This window comes from Corvus brachyrhynchos, unplaced genomic scaffold (assembly GCF_000691975.1).
Source record: "Corvus brachyrhynchos isolate BGI_N302 unplaced genomic scaffold, ASM69197v1 scaffold10, whole genome shotgun sequence".
NCBI classification, from domain to species: Eukaryota; Metazoa; Chordata; class Aves; order Passeriformes; family Corvidae; genus Corvus; species Corvus brachyrhynchos.
In genome coordinates this window covers 1238643-1255256 of record NW_008236180.1, presented here as the reverse complement: position 1 = coordinate 1255256, position 16614 = coordinate 1238643, and the positions used below count along the sequence as shown (strand labels likewise).

At 52.2% G+C, this 16614-nt stretch overlaps 1 long non-coding RNA gene across 2 annotated transcripts in view; it reads left to right on the top strand.

Moving 5' to 3' along the window:
- The window catches only part of LOC108446360, a 10017-nt gene extending 5608 nt beyond the window's left edge, over positions 1-4409 (top strand). Inside the window, exons 1-3 of one of the 2 annotated variants that reach the window (XR_001861531.1) lie at positions 11-508; positions 3870-3974; positions 4094-4409. This is a non-coding gene — a long non-coding RNA (uncharacterized LOC108446360). Of the gene's footprint in view, positions 1-10; positions 509-3869; positions 3975-4093 lie in introns of those variants that run through there. The other variant, XR_001861533.1, reaches the window with a different exon arrangement.
- The last annotated feature ends 12205 nt before the right edge of the window (positions 4410-16614 follow it).

Below are 16614 nucleotides of genomic sequence, written 5' to 3'. Positions count from 1 at the left end.
TGGCATTCCCGGAGAGGCTGGGGCAGGATGGAGAGGGGCTGGCACGGCGTGGGCAGAGGGGTTCACCCCGGGAGCGGAGAGTTCGGCTCACGCAGGCACTGCCAGCGTGGAGCTCGGCTGAGGCAGCCCAAGAACCAGCACCATCCTTGTGCCTGTGTAGGGTTCCCTGCTGTAGGACATGAGCAGGGTTCAAATGGCCCCAGCCCCCCCAGCTTTCCTGGCCGGTGTTTCCAAGCATGAGGTGCGCGGACACGGCACTTCCCCGCAGCTGCACGGCAGATGAGCGCCTCTCTCGCTGCTCTGGCAATGCTCCGCTCTGCCTGCCGACTCTGCCCCGTCGCACGGGGTCTTCCCGAAAAAACTGGGCAGCTCTGTCCTTCCCTTTGCTCAACTCAGAGGCTGAAACATCATCACCTCTATGCTCGTATGCAAGGATGGGGGCAGGTCCGAGCTCGCCAGCTCCCAGAAGATTGTGGAATGGAAAGCAAATGGAATAGAGCAAAACAAGGTGACCCCGCACTTAAAATCTGTTATTTTGCTTTTACCTTGTTCTTCCTCCTTATGCTTGTTTCTGAGCATCAGTAGGGAGACTGGCCGTGCCAGCTATCCCACGTGTGAGGTTTGGCTTAAATCAATAGAAATCCCGCTGCTTTCAATGAAGAATATTAAGTTTTTCTTTAAAAATAGCAGCTGAAATTTTTGAGTTTGGAACAATCCCCAAATCCATCCTGGTGGCACTGCAGGCCAGGGCACCCTCACCTTTCCTAGTGCGGTTTCATTGGACGGGTTCTGTTCTGCCACCTCTTCCTGGGTCACTTGGAAAGGGGGACCCTGGAGAAGTGGCCTTGTCGGGGTCATCAGGGGCTGTGCCACTGCAGGTGCTCTGTGTATTGCAAAGCCCCACAGGGACAGTGACAGAGTTCTTTGCCTTTACTGCTCTGCCCAGGACACCTTCAGCCCTCTCTAACCTTGTGCCTTATGTCTCAACAATTCCCCTATTTCACCCTTTTCCAGACTTACTCTTTCCTGGGTGTTGATCCTGCCCATTGCTGGATGCACCCATGCCCTCTGTGCTTTTATCAGGCTCCTCACCACAGGCAGGTGCTGGTGGGGCTGGTCCAGCCTTGAACCTGGGGTCCTGCTGCCTCCCCCTTCCTGGCCCCTCCTGCTTGGCTGATATCCAGTATTGCTGTCTCCACCCTGGCTCCTCAAAGGCCATTTTCCAATGCTTGTCTATTCTAATTTGGGTCTTTGGCAGGACAAGTCTGTCTCCTCTCTGGGTGCAGGTCCAGTCTGTGCTTGTGGCCATGGCTTGGAGCTCTGTGTGGCCAGGCAGCCTAGCAGTGGCCCTGGCTGGGGATGCTCTTGGTCCTCGCCAGGGAGAGCATCAAGCCCTGTAGCAAGCACATCTTTTGCTCTCTCTTTTTTTTACGTGGCTGAAGGTCTGCAGGAGTTCTAGCCTCCTGAGAGCTCTGCCCCACTCCTGAGCCATGCTGGGACTGGGTGTCATAATGCTGACACCTCAGATGCTCCCACTGGATAGACAGAATGAGATAAAATTAATTACTAATCCTTAAAAATCAATTAAGCAATACAATTAATTCAATAGTAATTATTAATTATCAATTAATTGATCTCTTTAAAGAGGGGAAGGTAGAGGAAAACAAGGCAGAAACAGTAGTTCTGGCTGGGAGTTTCCTCTCTACCCTCCGGGTCCTGCCATCTCCCTCAAGAAACAAGCAGCTCACCTTCCCTTCTACACTTCTACAGAACCCACCTCTCACCCAGCCTTGGGCTCTTGGAGGAGTTGTGTGGTGCTGGGGAGAAGAGATGGTGCCTTTAAAAAAAAAAAAAAAAAAAAACCCAACAAAAATCAAGTCCCTCCCAGGAAAAAAAACCCATATTTTCCGTTGTGTCTTGGTTGTGGAAGGGAGCTGTGACAGCCATGGAAAATGGACAGATTCTGTGAGCAATAAAAAATGGCTTTGCTTTTTCCCCCTCTTCTCCCCCTGTCGCTTTTCATGTGCTGCATTTCCTACAATCTGATTTTCTTCTCTCCAGCAAATACAGGTTTCAGGTTCCTGAGCATGGGGCTGCGGTTTGAGAGGAGCAATGGAAACTCCCTGCGGTGGGAAGGGGCCAAAGGCACAGGGGGTGCAGGAGGGGAAGGAAAATGGGGCTGTTCTCACTGGGGTGTGGAGGCTCACAGGGGCATGGAGCTGAAACCCTGTGCTCTGCTCCACACTGGGCACGTTTTTCATTCAGTGCCTTCTGTCTGAGGCTGAAGGTGATGATGCATCAGGAGCTGGGGTGCGCTCCCATGCTGGAAGAGGAGACCCGGGAGGGTCCCATCACCCCAAGACCACCCCAGGCCCACGGGTGACCCACAGGAGAGTCAGAGCTGGGTTTGCTGGTGACCCCTGCCCACTGTCACCTCCATCCCTTGCCTGTGCACGTCCCATGGGGCACTCCCCTGCCTGGCTGCTGGCCAGCGTGCTCGCCTTTCCCAGACCGCTGGGGGAGAAGTGAAAGTGCTTCTCCTCATTCCCGAGTGAGATCTTTGTTTACAGGGACTTCAAATATTTATCCAAAGTGCAGGGCTCTGGTAGGGATGTCGGGTCCCCCTGCTCTGGGCTCTGCAGCTCATCCTTCCTCACCTTTGGGCCATCTCCTTCTCTTTATTTATTTCTTTGAGGATCTTCCCTGCACTAAATCACTGCTGGCTACATCGGTCTGGGGGTGATGGGATTCAGCTGCCCACTGGGATTTTGGCTGTGACCTGCAGGAGCACCTCTCCTTCTCCTTACAGGGGGTGGATTCATCCTACAAACAGGGAAAATAATTGGGCTCTCTAGAGGCTGTTCCCCTGGATCAGGGAGCTTTGAGGCAATTGGGACATTTGAGAGGCATCCTCTTTCTTCCCCCTCACCCATGCAGGCACCTCCACTGGGCAGGCACCCCCAGTGTGGCTCAGCTGGGTGAAGCCTGCTCATCACTGTCCGTGGTCTCAACAGATGAAACATGCTCTGAGAAAGAAAAGTGAGTTTCTGGATTAGATTCTGGCGTGAATAAACACTTGTGCTAGAATTTGCCAGTCTTTCAGGAACTGCAAGTATTTTCACAGTGTCAAATGTTCAGGCAGATACTGTATAAATAATGACCTCGATTATGTCAGTTATTACAATGAGCAGAGCTCTGGGCTTTGATTCATAACAGTATCTGCAAATCAGTGTCTTGACTTTTTGCTCTTCTTGGGAGATTGCTCATGCTCCAGCACTCTGAGGCCAAACGTCTGTGGTTTTGGACAGGGTTGTGGCAGCCTGCCAGCGCCTTCCCTGCACTGGGGCCAAGTGCTGCGTCCCCATGACATGGCAGAGCTGTTTTGGAAGAAATGTGGGGTATGTGACTTCCTGGGGAGTCTGGCCATGCACCATGGATCAGGGACCCCTGTCCATGGCACCTCCTGCAGCAGTCCCAGATGGAAAGCCCAGGCTGATCCATAGCAGAGGAGGTGGGAACATCTCAGAGGGAGCTGGGTCCCATTGCAGTAGGTCCAGGAGTGTTTCCCTGAGGGGGTGCCAAGCAGAGTGGGGAAATGTGGCAGTGGTTGTACCTTTGAGAAGACAATGCTGTCCCTGGGCCTGGGGGTCGTGGGGGCTCCTCCTGCCCCTCCCATGCCTTGGTGCCTCTTGGGGGATGGACCTGAGATGGGAGGGTGGAGGTACCTGGGGAAGTTGGAGACACTCCCAAGTGGGACGAGCAATTAATGATCCCTGATTATCCTCGGAGCACATCTGGGATCAGCCTCTCCTCCTTACCCCAAGCTTGACATTTTCAGAAATCTTCCTTTTTCTCTCACCCTGTGCTAGGACCTCCTCCCAGAGAAATGAGTGAACCATCTGCCAAAAGCACAGAAAAGCACCAGACCATCAACTTTGCTGCTTCTCCAGTGGGAGAAATGACATCCGCAGGCGGTGGGTGAGGAGAGCACTGGTGGGAAATGGCCAGGCAAAAGCAAGCTGAAGCTAATCTGAGTCTGTTTTTTCTCCAGATTGCTCTGTTTATTCACAATCTTTCTTTGATAAAATTGCAGAAAATCAGAGGCAACACACACTGCCTTCCAAATGTAAAGGGAGGGATGGAAAAAGAGCCAGGAAGAGAAGGCAACTCCAGCACAGAGAGCGATGCAGAGGGGCCATCTGAGAGGCATGAACAGAGTAATGCACTCAGTCTTTCAGCAGCCTTCAATTGCTGCTCCTTCCATGCAGGAATTTCCCATTAATAGCCAATGTCTGAATCTGCAAATTAAATAAAATAATAATAATAATAATCATAAAAAAGATGGAAAATAAAGACCTTTTGTTTTCCAGACTTGAAGCAGCTGCACAGCATCTCCCAAGACGATGGCTGCAAAGATGAAACCAAAATCAGGTACCAGTTTCCCATCAGCCTGGAGAAGTGTTCTGGAACCAGGGCCTTGCCTCGTCTCCCTCTGTCCCTGCTTCCTCCTGCCCTCAGCTTGTCAGAAGCTGGCTGTGCATTGCCTGTTTGGGATGCTTGCAGGGTACATGTGGGAAATGAGGTTGAGAGTACGATTGCTTTGATTTTAACCAGAGACTGCAGAGTAGGCGAGAGTCTCCAAAAGAAAAGGGAAAAAAACCCCAAGCAAAAAAAAAAAAAAAAAAAAGGAACGAAAAAAGCTTTCTTACAAATTTCCAGCAGTTTTTATGGTAGATGGAACTAGTAATGGATGTAGCCTGACACTTCGAGCTACAAGGCTCTGATTTAATTTGCCTTTAACTTTGTCAGACTCAAAGCACTTGGCCTGAACTTCTCTAGGCTGGCTGCACATCAGCCAAAACAGCACCTCCATTTGCAAGGACAGGGCTCAGGAAAAAGAAAAGCATTTTCTGCATGAGAGCTCCAGCAACCCTCTGCTCTGGCAGGGAGGTGCACTGCACCCAAAGGTGCACTAGCTGGAGATGAGATTAAAGGCTACCCAGGTTACAACCTCTGGCAAACTGAGGTCTGCCTGGTAAAAAGGGCAAAAAAATTGAGAGTTTGAGTTTGAACTTGTGTCTTTTATAGTCTGATGTGGAAGGAAATGGTGCAGCCTTGCTCTGAGGCTATGAAAGGTGTTAATATTGAGCTCTGGCCCTGTACAGAAAGCAGAGCTTCCACTGCACTGTGCCAACACAATTCCTAAAATCCAGACTGAAATTTACCCTTCCAGTCCAAAGAGGAGACCCACTCTCTTTCTCCTTGCCCTTCCGCTTTGGGAAATGACCCAGGGAGGAGTTCAGGAGGGTGGGGAGCCTTCAGTTGGTGGGTGAGATGTCTCATTTCTCCTTGTTCCAGGACTTTTCCAGCCATGCTCTGGAGAGAGGAACACACAACACCCTCTTCACGTTCACTGGGGGTCCTCAGGACTGGCATATCAATGAAGGAACAAAATATCCAGTCTTATGTGTGTGTCCTGACTCCAGCAACCAGGATCCATCTCGAGCTAGCTCCACCCTTCCCTTAAAAAACTCACTTTCTTGCAGATAGATCAACAGCAAGGAAGGGAGTTTCCATTCCTTGTGTGCCGGTCCAACTCTGCACTGTGAAGCAGCCTGATGGTGTCTGGGCAGCCAAACCCCTCCTTGCTGCTGCCTGGGATCTGACAGCACCAGGCAAAACCCTCCCGGCTGCAGGGGCAGCTCTGGGCAGTTGACATGGCCTGGACCAGCTGAGGAGCTTCGGGAAAGCCAGGAATTGCACCATTAAAAACCTACGGAAGGAACAACTGGTGAATGCTCAGACAGGATCTTGGCAGGATCTTGGCCTTGGCATCTGAATTATCCTTGCCCTGGCTGGCAGCACTGAGGTCTCCTTAGCAACAACACTTCAATATTTAACACCAAATGCATGTGCCCAAGTGACCTTCCAGGGCCTTTCCATGGTGCTGCTGCTGAGCTGGCTCCAGGAGCACGGCAGCTGCCAAATGAGCCACTGCCAGCTCAAGATTTCCTCTGCTTCTCCCAGATGAGCACTTGCTGGGCTTGCCATGATCTGGTGCTCAGCACTGATGAGCTCATGGGCAGGGTGGAGCCTTCAGGAGAAACAATGTCTGGCCAGGGGAGTTAAAGAAAGCCAAAGTCCGGAGGGTCCATGGATATAGACAATCCTGTTGCAGCCACCAGATGAAGGAGATGTGCTTGGAGATGCAATCTGCAAAGAGGTGGAAAACAACAGCTGGCAGGAAAGCCCTGATCCCATCATTGTCCTGACTTTGGGGAAGGACAGGGGAGATGGTCACAAGCTGACCAACTGAGCTGATGGGCACCAGGTGCAGAAAGGGGGCCTGGGGGAGGTCCATGGACAGAGGAGGGCAGCGAGTCTGACTGGCAATAAGGAAATAATGGAAGCTGAGGGAGACAGAGACATGGCCTGGAGACTGACTGCACAGCCAGGATAATGGGCGGTGTCTGTGCTTGCAAGGGCAAAGACTCAAGAGAAAGTCAGCAAAACAGAGACATAGAGGCTGCAGGAGCTCAGCACTTCTCACTCCAGTAAGTGGCTGTTTATTCTGGTTGTTATGAAAAGCAGGTCTGACACTGCTGTCTGCAAATCAGGGCTCTCCTTCCTCCCCTCCATCCATCCACTCACCCATCCCTGGAGTATCTAAGCACCTCCAAAGCAAATTGTGTTTGTTTTCTATGGATTCATCCAGGAATCTCTCTTCTCTAGCACTGCACCTGCCTTCACCCTTCCTCTGTGTCTCCAAGCATCGGTGTGGAGTCACGGTGTGTACATGGCGAGGGAACAACCCTGCCCCAAACAGGAGGTGGGGGATGCTTTATGAAAAGCAGTTACAGCCATTCTTGGAAGACTTTGGCTCTGAGCCCCTCTGCCACATTCTTAGGAGAGATCATATCAAAAAAACTATTTTTACTAAAATTGTAGTGGTAACAGGCTCCAGATGTCTGTTGTTATGTAATAGGGTTTGTTTTAATGGATCTGACTTCCAGATGTGCAGCGTGGGCTCAGGGCGTCTGCTTGGTCCTCTGTGGACCGGGGGAGCAGCCAGCTCTCCGTGCTGCCCAGAGGGGGCAGCTGCCTCCATGGCAGATGGGATTGCTCCTGGCTCATGAGCTCTGCTCTTCCTTGTCCTTTCTGGTACAGCTTTAGTCATCCTGTGCGCTCATCTCAGGTTCCACATCTCATTTTGGGACAAAAGCAAGAAGGGTCACTGAGCACTGGTTTGCTCAGCTGTGAGAGAAAGGAAGGAACTCACTGGTGAGGCTGAGATGAGGAATAGTCCCTGGCAGCACTGTGGTCCTCCCATGGGACTCATTGGGACTGTCTGTAGGTATCACCATCACATACATGAAATTATAGTTTGGGGATTCTGATTAACCAGCGACTGAAGATTGGAAGCTAAAGGGAATTAAGGGACTGATCATGTCTTGATTTCCCAGCGCCCATTTTGTGCTTTCCCTGCTGTGAGAAAAACTTGGGCAGGATGACAGCTAGGAGGAATGAACCAGACAAAGGTTTCCTCAGGCAGAAACATTTTGGACTTGGAAGTGAAGAGGAAAAGCATCTGAGGAAAGAGACTGTCACCTTCCCCTTGAGCCTGTGGGAACAGCTCAGTAAACACCAATGGGACCAGCCCACACATCCTTCTGGACCAGTTTCTGTGCTGTCATTGATGTTTTCCAGCTGAGTTCTTGCCTTCCTTGCTGAGGTTCACTTCCCTGCTGGAAGCTGAAGGGAAGGTTTTTGAAGGCATTTGAGGCCTGGTGGTTTCCCCTTCCTTCACAGAAGGTCTTGGTGCCACAGGATCAGTGTCCCCCCTCTCCAGCACTGCAATTAGCTGGAAACACTGGCTGCTCACCCATTTGATAGGAAGAGCTCCAAGCAGGGATGCAGCAGACGTCTGGATCCTAGCTGCTAGGTGGACAGGGGGATGAGTGGTGCATGCTAAGCCAAGGAGGATTTGAATTCAAAGTATGTGGCCCTGTGCCATCACTATTAGCATCTGCTAATGAAATGCTAAGACTTATTAAGTGCTCAGATCCAGGAGGGAGACTTAAAGGGATGTACTTGGACTGAAAGCAAGAGGCTTTCTTTCTGGAGAGCAGCAAGAAGGGAATGCCCAGGGCTGGCTCCCCTGGGGAGAAAATGGAACTGCTACCTGATGACAGAAGGAAAGAGCTGGAGAGTCAATACCAACCCTATAACACGCCATGGGACACAAGCTGAGCCACAGCTCCAAGGAGGAGGGAAGGTCAGGGGGGCAGTGACAGATCTGCACCTGTGGAGGAGCACTGACCCTGCCCCGACATCACTGACCAGCCAGGCTGGGACCTCTGAGTCCTGGCAGCTTTTTATTATTTTATTTTATCTGCAGCGAGGCTTTTGCAGAGCTGGTTTTGCTTTGCATTGCAGTCACGTGCTTGTCTCAGTGATTTGGTTTTCTCTCTCCTCTTTGCAAAGCAGCACAAGGCAGGCTCTGGGGCTCTGCTGTGCACATGAAGGAGGCCTCGGCCACGGAGTCAATTGGAAAGCCATCTGCTCCCACGAATGAGGAGGTTTCCATGGTTTTATAAAAGAAAGGGACTCTTCTTCTCTCTTTTTCCTTTTTCTTTCCCTTTTCTTCCTATGAGGAAGCCATACATGTGCACAGACAGCCTTGCCAGAAATGTGGTGTTTATCAGAGCTGTATTGCCCTCACTGCCATGGGACAGAGCCTGGTGGAGTGGTGAGAGGGGAGGGGAGAGTGGATACAAAGGCATCCCCAGCCCAGGAGACAGCCTGTGGAAGGTGTGGAAACAAAGCTGGGCAGGGGAAATGAATGAACACTTCATCCCAGGCCCTCCCCCCCAGCACGTCCATGTAAAATGTGGAGATTAGGTGGAAAATCCATACAGAAGGGAAATGTATGCCTTTAGCAGAGCAGGGCTCCCCACAGGCCAGCTAATTGTTCTGAATGGATGTCCTGGCACACAGACAGTCTTCTCTTAGTTTGTTTTCCTGCTTTGACCAGTGTTTCTGCTGTTAACCCTTCTTCTGTGGGAGGACAGTGGGTGGGAAAGAGGGAACTGTCCCTACCCTGCTTAACCAGGGCAGCAACACCTGACCCCTCCAAGAGCTTCCAAAAGTCACAAGGGAGGAAAACATTTTGAGATGAGGTGTGAGAGGTGAACACATGAGTCTGACAACAAACAGCCAAGGGAGGAGGGAAGCACTCTTTCTTGTTTTCTGGCCAGCTCCTGGACTGGCAGTGACAGGACATGGAGGAGACTGAACTAACTTCCAGGTTTAACCATCAGTTATTTTTACAGTGCAAAAAGATTTCTCCAATACATTCAAATGTTAACACCCTTGGGGGAATGAAGCCTCATGTGGCATTCAGAGAGGAAAGAGGAGCGTGGAAAAGGTATCTGGGCACTTTGCAAACAAGAGATCACATCTGCAAGCTGGCTGTGCTGGGCACACTGGTGTGTGGCAGGGAGAGGGTACTGCCCTCCGAGGCCCTGCCTTGAGCGCTCCAGCTCCAGGTGTGACCATGTGACCTACCATGGTCCCTTGCATGGTAAAGAGGTGATTCACAAGGAAAAGAGAAGGGAGGGTTGTCAGACATGAGCTTAAACCAAGATGGGGAAAGCTGATGTCCTGGAGGTTGTTCTTCTTGGTCACACCAGGCACTCAGCTCATCCAAGTGCCAGATCCTCTGGGGTCACCACTTCTTAGGGCCTGGTCTGCTCAAAGCAGCTTGGGAAGGGAGAAGGAAACATCCATATGATGGAAGAGTGGAGAGCCAAAGCAAGGGGCACTCGGTGCCCTGCTGAGGTAGGCAAGGTTCAGCATCATCTCTTACAAGTCAAGTGGGGAGGGTGGGGCAGCCAGACTCAGTCCAGGTGTAAAAGGATCCATGAGATCTCCTGTGAGGGACCGTGGGGAGTCCTTCCAGCCAGCCCTCATGAGGGTTGGGGATCAGGGTATGGGAAGGCAGGAAGGCACAGGGTAGGACTTGCAGCCCAGCTCTGGCTCAGCTTCACTCCCTCCCTGCAGCCTTTGGGGCAGGATTTCTGCTGCTGTGCCAACCTCCCAGCGAGGGTATCCCATGGCTGGGGAGATCCCAATGATGGCTGACAACTGCAGGCAGGCAGCAATGGCTCTGAGCTGGATCCTCCAACTCAGAACCTCACCCTGTGCCCAGGTTTTTCCTGGCCATCAAATGGGTTATGGCCAGACACATCCCCACTCTGGCCAGCCCCAAACTGGATGCTAGAGGGATGAAGGAGCAGGCAAGCCCTTATCTCTGCTTTGCCATAACCATCCTCAACACGTTTGTGGCAGACACATCCTATACTCCCCACCACCCACTCACATCCACAGCCTGGGGGTCCCAAGAGGTGCAGTAGCTCAGGAGAGGAGGGCAGAGCATGGCCAAAGCAGCATGTTGAAAATACTACCACTAATTACACAATCGGTTCCTTATGTTCCCTGGAAATGCAATATGTGGGAGGACTCCCAGCCAATTCATGTTTTAGGGCAAATCAAGGCAATATATTACTCGACTCAGCTCCTAAATTTGGTCATACTTTAGCTGGTGTTTTCAGACGTTTGTAAGTTAGGTTGGCCAATGCCACAGAGAAAAGTGATGGGGCAATTATCCTAATGAGGAACAAATGCATTACTTCTGCAAGTTATTCAGTGCTTGGAACAAGCCCTCCCCATTGCGTGACTACTTTGTACAGAGTTAACCCCTGCCAAGACCTCTGGGAGGTCATTTTTCTGGAAGATGAGAAGGAAATTCAGTGCCCATCAGATTGCTGGGGTTAAAAACTGTGCAACGCATGAAGCCTTCACAGCATCTGGCAGCAGCCTCAGTGTCTTCACTGGCACTAAGCAGCTTTCGCCCTTCACAGGGGTCATGGACAGGCTGTGTGTCCTGCAGAGGAAAGCCCAGCTGCCTTTGAGCCCAGAGCAGCACAGCAGAGATCAGCCTGGGCAGTGTGTCTTGGATAAGGCGGCATCTTCACCACGTGGATGAGCAAGGCTTCTCTTGCCCCATCCCTGAATCACAGCCTGCAGGTGCAGATGGTGCCATGTGTGTGTCTCCTTGCTTTTAGGACCCTGGAGAGGAGCAGGATGAGCTCAGCCAAAGACCTGACCTTCCCAGTTGGCTCTGTAGAGCTGTCCCACCCAGCATCTCACCCCAGCACCCAGGAGGCTTCTGCAAGAGCCAGCAGAAACTCCTGGCCCTCTTGGCCCACCCACTATGCCTCATTTTGCCCCTTTTTAGCAACATGCCCAGGTGACTTAGAGGCAGTAAGGACCATCCTGCCTCTGACCACAGGCAGCCATCTCTGTGTGCACAGACCAGCCAGGATTCACAGCTGCTCAAAGCAGCTCTTCCCTCAGCCCTGCTGGACAGCCCATAGGCCAGTGGTGTTCAGGCTCTTGTGTGGCCTCAGTCGCTGAGGGGACAGAACCTCATCCATTCCCCGGATCCAATTTCAGAGATCTTAAATGGGCTGCCATCCCTGATATCCCAGCATGGTTTTAGGGATTCAGCATCTCAGTGGTGACTGACTGCTGGATGTTTTGTGGCGAGGGGGACTCCAGCAGCGTGCCGCACCCTTCTGGCAAGCAGCCCTGTCCAAAGCCAGACCCTCAATTTCTGCATATCCCGCCCCTCTCTGTATGAGCCTGTGGCTCACACCAAGCTTCCTTCACCTGCCCCAGTCCCATGGGGAATGCTGGGTGGGTGACAAGGGACATGGGGGGATTGCAGGGACAGGCACAGCCTGGCAAAGCCCCATCTATACAGGACTCCCTGGCCCCATCCACGGCAGCTGCAGGGGCACAGGCTGGAGGAGCTGCTTGTCTCCAAATCCTTTTTGCTTTTGTATTTTTCTTTCTTCTTTTCCTGCCTTCTCCAGAAGGGCCCAGATGCCTTTACTTTGGCTGGGCTCCCTTGGCTGGCAGCCCGCGGAGGCACCAGGAACGCCATGTGTGAGTGCATGAGCCTGTGTGTGCAATATGAATACACAGAAATGGAAGACGACCAGCACATAAACATTCTTTACTGTTTGGGTCACAGCCCGGGGAGCTGTAAGAGCTTTTGTGCTGTTTTGAACACACAGACTAAATAGAGAGGGAGCAAGTAGAGCAGAGAGGATGAGAAGCTGGGAGAGACAGGGTGGGAGGAGATGAGCAGAGAGGAGATGCAAGGAGGACCCCCTGCACACCATGGGGTCTGACAGGAGTGGGCAGGGAAGGTGTTGGTGCAAGGCTGGGAGCTCCCAAGGACACCCACATCTGCTCCACACAGAGGGCTGGGCTGGACATGGGGGAGACACCAGTTTGGGGCTGCTCATCACACATATTTTCCTGTATTAAAGCAAAAGGTAAAATAATAATAATGATACAAGTTGGCTGAAGGCTGAAATAACCAGGATTCATTCCTGTGCAGATCTCGTTAGAGTGGCTTAAGTGTCAGTCTGGGAATAAGGAGGAGGGGGCTGTGCTGGAAGTATTTCTGCAGCAGGCGAGGGGAAGGACGGTCTCTCCGGAGCTAACAAGACCCAGCTGGCTCCCAACTGCAGCCGAGAGTGTTAAATCAGAAACTATTCCGTCAACAGCCAGTTTGGCCAAATATGAAACATTTCCAGGGAATCAATGGCCGGTGCTGGTGACGCAGAAGCCAATAGTCTTGACTTCTTTTCCAGAGCCTCCAGAAATACACTCATCATTTTGGACTTAAAGGGACAGGCCATGCTTTTTCTGCTCCTCTTGGCGGCGTTCAGCTGAGGAATCCACTTCCCAGCAGCGAGAACGGCGGCTGGGCTGGTTTAACCCACTGGTTAATACTTGCAAAGGGCCTTTTGTGCTGTTTTGAACACACAGACTAAATAGAGAGGGAGCAAGTAGAGCAGAGAGGATGAGAAGCTGGGAGAGACAGGGTGGGAGGAGATGAGCAGAGAGGAGATGCAAGGAGGACCCCCTGCACACCATGGGGTCTGACAGGAGTGGGCAGGGAAGGTGTTGGTGCAAGGCTGGGAGCTCCCAAGGACACCCACATCTGCTCCACACAGAGGGCTGGGCTGGACATGGGGGAGACACCAGTTTGGGGCTGCTCATCACACATATTTTCCTGTATTAAAGCAAAAGGTAAAATAATAATAATGATACAAGTTGGCTGAAGGCTGAAATAACCAGGATTCATTCCTGTGCAGATCTCGTTAGAGTGGCTTAAGTGTCAGTCTGGGAATAAGGAGGAGGGGGCTGTGCTGGAAGTATTTCTGCAGCAGGCGAGGGGAAGGACGGTCTCTCCGGAGCTAACAAGACCCAGCTGGCTCCCAACTGCAGCCGAGAGTGTTAAATCAGAAACTATTCCGTCAACAGCCAGTTTGGCCAAATATGAAACATTTCCAGGGAATCAATGGCCGGTGCTGGTGACGCAGAAGCCAATAGTCTTGACTTCTTTTCCAGAGCCTCCAGAAATACACTCATCATTTTGGACTTAAAGGGACAGGCCATGCTTTTTCTGCTCCTCTTGGCGGCGTTCAGCTGAGGAATCCACTTCCCAGCAGCGAGAACGGCGGCTGGGCTGGTTTAACCCACTGGTTAATACTTGCAAAGGGCCCCAGGGGGGTTGGACCTGCCAAGCTGCTCCACATGACAAATCTGAACTGGACGTGTCCTCCCCAAATGTTTTCCGTGGAGATGAGCTCAGACGGAAGCCTTGAGCTCCGTGCAGCTGAGCTCTGACTGCTGCTGCCCTCATCCTCTGCCAGTGTCTGAGCCTTTGACCCTCACCTGTGCAGAGCACGATGGAAACCAAATGTTGAGGCTTGGCCCTCGGGGCTCCAGGAGAGCGGGGAGTCACCAGTCCTCTGGCACAGGCAGGGCTGACCGTTGTCCACCTTTGCATTTGGTGACACATTTAATGTCTGGGGCTGCAAAAGGGCAAGGCCAGCAGCAGGGCTGCAGCCAGCATGCCTCCAGAACATTTAGATCTTTTAGGAACAAAACAGGGCAAATGGTGTAACTTTTTCTCTATGTCCTCAGCCCCTCAGGTCTTCTCCAACTTTCCAAGGCCCTGGGATATCCCAGTGGCTTGTCCCAGCCTTCCTTCCAGCCTGGGTCACACTCGTCCCATCCCAGCAGAGAAACAGCACCCATGGCATCTGACAAGGCACAGCTAAGCAAGACAGATAAATCATTACAGTATACAAAATGATCCCTGGGGATAACATGCTGAGGAATACATTGAGTGCAGGTAGCCTGGTGTGCAAGATACAGGAAAGTTTCCTTAACAGTCAGAAGGAGAAAAAATGAAAAAAAAGAGTATCAAATACTAGTAAATTGCTTGGACAGTGCAGCAGTAAGGTCTGTGGAGCTGTATTTGCTGCTACTTGGCCTGTATTGCCATTTGGAGCAAGGCTAAACCTGCCCAGCTCTGAGCTTTACAGTGCACAACACATCCATGTTCTTAAGCATCCTCCCTGTCTCAGAGAGGCCCTTCCCTATTCCTGTCCCGATGGGTCACCAGAGATCTTGCCCCCAAACAGCTGTATTTAGTTGAGGACATGCCCACCCCTGCAGCTTGGCACTGTAACAAAGCTCTGAACATCAATCTCCCACCATGGCTAGCCAGGATTTTCCTCCATATAGCCAAAAGCTGCTGGTCAGGGCTCACTGGAGCAAAGCTGTCCAGCTGCTGGGACACTGGTGACACGGGCTAGCTTTGCCCAGGGTGTGCTCAAGCACACGTGGCTCTTTCTGCTCTGCACAGCTCCCAGCTCGAGCAGGTGAAGGGTACTCTGCATCCACAGCATTGTCAGCTGAATGGGTATTCCCAGTTGTGCCTGGACTTTAAAGGCTGGCTTGGTGGTCTCCTCTGGTAATCATAGCTTTTATCAGGGGCCAGGGAGCTGGAAAAAGGAGCCAAGCATCCTGTTTCTCTTTTTCTGCTGTAAGCAGCCCGCATTCCCACCAGCTGCTCCGGCCACAAAAATAATCCTGGGAGTTCTCCTGTTGAACAAACTTGGGGAAAGAGCGAAGTAGATGGAGAGGTTGACCTGGGGTGGGGCGGGGGGCAGCCAGAAGCCGGGCAGAACTAGAGGCAGGGGAGGAGGCATTTGGAGATCCCTGGAGAAAGGGGCTCTGCTGAGGCCATTGCTTTAGGGGTGGTAATGGAGCAACTTATATCCAGAGGGCACTGGAGTGGCACATGCCTTCGAAATGGCAAGGAATCAGCAGTGCTCCCAGGTTCCTGGGATGGCTCTGAGCAGGACAAGAACTCTGGATTTGGTCTTGCCAGCTGAGGGCAGAGCATGGCAGGGAGAGTTGAGCCAATGGGTGGAGAAGGAGATTGTGGTCATGCCACAAGGAAAACAGAGGATGAGCCATGAATCCACAAGCTGTGTCCTGCTCCCCATCCCTTGCACCCCGCTGTGCCTGCACCTATCATTCATGCTGATGGCTCTCCCTCTACTGTGTTTCCAGAGGTGCTTCCAGCATGGAAAGTTCTATTTAAAAGGTATTTTTCCTTTCTTTCTCTCTCTTTTTTTTTTTCCCCTTTAGAATGGGAAGCCAAGGGGCTGTAAAATGCAGAGTTTCCCACCTAGCTGAACCAGAGGAAATGATGCTGACAAAAAAGTTGAATTTACCCCAGTGTGGCTGTAACAAGTACCAGTTTTTGGAGATGGACAGAAAAACTGGAGCTGGACGAGGTGGACCTTGGCTTGGGAGAAGAGAGGCTTGGCTCTCCCACTGCTTCCCAAGCACACGAGGCACAGCTGGGAAGATCCAACCAGGTTAGAGCAAAGCTGTCCCCACAGCTCTTCTGCTTCTGGCAGCTCCCATGGCCCAGAGAGCTGTGAAACACCTCGTGCCTCCAGGCACGGAGCAGGAGACCCCCCTTTTGAGCTGAGCAGAGCATGCTGAAGCTCTTGCATGGAGCCAGGTCACCTCTCCCGGAATGGTTTCCCCTCCTGGGATGTGCTGGTGGAAGGATTGTCCATGCCGGACACTGCGCTCCCAGAGCTGCGGCTCCTCCATCCCGGCGGGCTCCCGGTGGGCTGGCTAACGAAGCAGCCCCACACACGCCCAATCAAACCCGGTTTGACTCGTCCTGGCATTCGGCAGGGAGGTTAATCAGCTCCTGGGAAACCTCTGGAAAGCAGGCAGGGGGCAGGTCTGTCAAAGGCGCCGAGGAGGAGGGGAAAAGAAGAGCGCACGTCAGAGGTCACTGCTCTCAGGGGCAACGCTGGGAAGTCACCAGGGTCCCCTCGGGCAGGGGCTGCCCAGGACCCACCAGCCTGTCTGGGATGCAGCACACCCTGTGCCACACATAGGGGCTATTCCCTTGGGGGATTAGGCTTGATTAATCCTAATTCCTCTGCTCTGCTGCATTTTTCCAGCCTTGGTTCTAACACATGCCGTGGGAGCTGCTGTAATGAGCGGGCGGATTTCCTGCTGGAGCTGATGATTGTCTCTCACTCTTCCTTGCCGTTGGGACAGTAATTTCAAGAAATACTTGGGTCTCAAAGTCACTGAGCCAGTGATGGGACACGAGCAGGGATCAGAGAGGGACAGCCCTGCATCCAT